This window comes from Octopus bimaculoides, chromosome 3, assembly GCF_046866305.1.
Source record: "Octopus bimaculoides isolate indiv1 chromosome 3, ASM4686630v1, whole genome shotgun sequence".
NCBI classification, from domain to species: Eukaryota; Metazoa; Mollusca; class Cephalopoda; order Octopoda; family Octopodidae; genus Octopus; species Octopus bimaculoides.
Genome location: NC_142930.1, coordinates 28,151,278 through 28,155,948, shown reverse-complemented (window position 1 = coordinate 28,155,948; position 4,671 = coordinate 28,151,278).

The window sequence follows — 4,671 nt, the reverse complement described above, 5'->3', positions numbered from 1 at the left end:
CATACATTCCGTACACACACAGAGGCTCGCATGCACACACACACACACACACGTACACACACATACAATGTTATCTTTTCTTCTCAGAATTACGTTTAATGGTGTAGTTTCGGGTCATATATTTACACTTTAAGCCATTAAATAAATCTAACTAAACTCTATGGTCAATGAAGTGCAGAGTATCGCTCAAATCGGCGATTCAGTATAATTCACTAAATTCACTATAATTTTATTTCATACTATGCCCTGAACTACTAAAGATTCCCACCTCGTTGTCTTTGTATTAGTTTTATTTGTGTTGCCGGGGATGGTTTTTTTTTCATATAACTTTTTCAATACCGAGTAATGCAATTATATTTCTCACCGCATATTCATGTCTATAGCTATATATCAATTTATCTTTCTCTCTCAGGGCTTGTCCCATAATCTAGATTCATACAAAAATTTCATATATGTACAAATAAATAGTTATAGAATATGCGTATAAAATATATATCTTCTAAAAATTAGACAGGGCCACCAATCGTCCCAGCCAGAATGATCCATCTCATATACTGGGCCCAAGGAAAACTATACAAAAAACGGCTCTTCACTCCTGACAGATACATATATTGAATCAGCGTCATTTACTCTGGTGGAAAAAATAATGATGTTTTGATTGTCTAATTGCATGCTGCAGTACCTGCTGAGAGAAAAAAAAAACTATGAACTTTTGAATAGTTTGTGCATGTTTATAGTAAGGCATTTTCCTGCTGCATTGTTCAAGACTTCCGGCGGCCTCTGACCTCACGGATTCCTTATGCCTTGATCGTTCATCTCCTATATCTGAGGTATCTTCTACCTTCTATATCAATTTTATTCTCACATTCATTCTAGCTCAAGAATCGTTCCAGCACATGCCTGTAAGCATCTTAGTAACACATTAGTAATATTCACTATGAATTTTCCTGCAGGTCTCTGACGGACCTTTATGAGTTCATACACACACGCACACACATGCACAAACACAAACATACACACACATGCATATATATATATATATATATATATATATATATATATATATATGTGTGTGTGTGTCTTTGTGAGTGTGTGTATGTGCGAGCGTGTGTATGAACAACAATACGTACACGTCCGTGAAATATATATATATATATATATATATATATATATAGTGTAGTATATTGCCACTTAAGTGTGGCTGACCCCTAGGGGTGGATGTTACTGTTGCTTTTAGCCCCAGGAGGACATCTCCTCCAGCTGGCTTATCGACACACGACTGTGTCCTGTTTGCCAAGGGAGTTATCCCTCTCACCTCGACCAGCAGCACGAACGTATCCGGATTTCAGGGTTATTTCCCTTCGTCGGCGTTCGACAGCTGATGACCTTGGTGAGAGAGACAAAAACCTGGCAAACCTTATATCTTCTTTTCCAGTGAAATTCTTCACTGATATTGAAAAGATGAAAACAAGCAATGTTAATTCGTGCTGCTGGTCGAGGTGAGAGGGATAACTCCCTTGGCAAACAGGACACAGTCGTGTGTCGATAAGCCAGCTGGAGGAGATGTCCTCCTGGGGCTAAAAGCAACAGTAACATCCACCCCTAGGGGTCAGCCACACTTAAGTGGCAATATACTACACTTTATCGTGCAGTTACTGTTAATACTTCATTTAGAGAATTAACATTGCTTATATATATATAGTTTTAGGGAAAATAACCAAGTTTCAAGAACTCATCGATGAAAATCCACTATCACATATAGAACAATTAATAATTAAAAGCACAATAAATGAGTATAATATAAAGTAAAGTGAATATCATAAGATAAATATAATAAAAAGATTACACGTGTTTCATAACTAATTTTCAAATAGAAAAGAAATTTAAATCGATTAAAATCAATTGAAATTATCGAAAATAAATTCTATTCAAAAATATAACTACTCGTCAGAGCGTAAGTAGAACAATAATTAGATATATATATATATATCTCAACCAACAATAAGTACCAAATGAATTAATATGAAATACTTATTATATAAAGATAGAAAAATTATTAAAAATATCATAATATCAAAATAATAACCATTCAATAATCATCCCTTCATCCATTATAATAACATGTAAATTAAGATAAAATTAGTATATATTTAACCGGTGTAATAGTTAAAGCTATACTATTTAAAGCTAAAGACGTTTATTTAATTATAATTAAAAATCAATTGAATAATAGAAAAATACAAGATTATTTATTTCTACAAACATAATAATAAAAATATAAATGAAAAATTATGAATGGAAAAATTAGGAATGAAAAAATTAGGAAAGAAAAAATTATTAAGGATAAAAGATTAAACTTTATATATATATATATATACAAAGTTTTAATTTTCAAAAATCTTATATATATATATATATATATATATATATATATATATATATATATATTTATATATATATATATATATTTATATATATATATATATATATATATATATTTATATATATATATATATATATACTTATATATATATATATGCGTGGGTGTGTTTGTGTGTGTGCGTGTATAATTACATATACCACATGTATTTCTGTCCTAGCACAAAGAAAAGCAAATTATTTTGTATGGTATATCGGTGATGTACCTTCCAACTTCCAAACATGGGAATACTTAGCGCGGTGCTCTGATGTTGGATTATTCAGAGCTTTATTCATATCAGGTGATAAGCGTTGAAAGCAATGTTATGTACTCTTCTTCCATGAAATCGTTTATCATTTTCAACTAATTTTGCACATATAACACAAAGCGTAACTTATGAGATAAGTACCATGGCATCCCAACACACATACACACACACACTCACACATATATGAATAAGACTTCATCAGGAATGAAATTTAGAAAGAAAATGGAGAAAAGTTTTGATCAAAAAACAAATTGACTACAATGGATTATTATTTTATTAATACAAAATTTTAACGTTGCTTACAACCGTTTCAGCTACCAAGTTTAATCGGAGCCACCAAAGAAAATTATGAGAATAATATTCGTCATCTTTATACCAGATCCGATGTCGTACATGGAGCTTCAGGAGAGTGGATACAAATACATAAAAGACGAGAAGAGGGAAGAGGAAAGAACAGGTCCTCGAGATGAGGAAAGAAGTCTTAATAAATTCGAACCATACCATTTTTCAGTGTAAAGCTTGAAGTCGATGAGCAAATGAATAAACTAGTAAATAAACTAGAAAACTAATAGGTGGGTTAATCTTTCTATAGGGGTACCAGGTTGTATGAATAATAAGAACATAAAACTAGCACTTAAGCATAACCATATTTGTCAATAAGTCTAGAAAAAGAATAGTACTTATGATTCCGTAAATAGAGCTAAATAATATTCATCCGAAAACATAACTGTAATTTTTTTTACAATAATGTACTTACTGATATATTCTAAAAACCAGACAAATGTTTTCCGTAATTGACCAAAGTGTAGCCATCTCTATAATTGGTCAGTTAAATTTAGAACCAAGGGCAATGTAAGACCGTTATAGGGCTAGATGTAAATAACGAAGTAAATAAAACTGTAAATAAAAAGTGTCGAGGAGTAGTCTATATCATAAGTGTCACAAAACCGCTTGTGTCATTATACATTATACAAGCAACCGTACGACAGTGAATAACTAACACTTAAAGGGAGATTGCCATTAGGGGAGGTAGTTGCTAGTACATTTACCTTCAAAATATAATGGTGAATCTAATATCTTAAATACGTACGACAGTAAATAACTAACAGTTAAAGGGAGATTATCATTAAGGGAGGTAGTTGCTAGTATATTTACCTTCAAATTATAATGCTGAATCTAACATCTTAGATACGTACGACAGTAAATAACTAACAGTTAAAGGGAGATTACCATTAAGGGAGGTAGTTGCTAGTACATTTACCTTCAAATTATAATGCTGAATCTAACATCTTAAATACGTACGACAGTAAATAACTAACAGTTAAAGGGAGATTATCATTAAGGGAGGTAGTTGCTAGTACATTTACCTTCAAATTATAATGCTGAATCTAACATCTTAAATACGTACGACAGTAAATAACTAACAGTTAAAGGGAGATTATCATTAAGGGAGGTAGTTGCTAGTACATTTACCTTCAAATTATAATGCTGAATCTAACATCTTAGATACGTACGACAGTAAATAACTAACAGTTAAAGGGAGATTACCATTAAGGGAGGTAGTTGCTAGTATATTTACCTTCAAATTATAATGCTGAATCTAACATCATAAATACGTACGACAGTAAATAACTAACAGTTAAACGGAGATTATCATTAAGGGAGGTAGTTGCTAGTACATTTACCTTCAAATTATAATGCTGAATCTAACATCTTAAATACGTACGACAGTAAATAACTAACAGTTAAAGGGAGATTATCATTAAGGGAGGTAGTTGCTAGTACATTTACCTTCAAATTATAATGCTGAATCTAACATCTTAGATACGTACGACAGTAAATAACTAACAGTTAATGAGAGATTACCATTAAGGGAGGTAGTTGCTAGTACATTTACCTTCAAATTATAATGCTGAATCTAACATCTTAAATACGTACGACAGTAAATAACTAACAGTTAAAGGGAGATTATCATTAAGGGAGG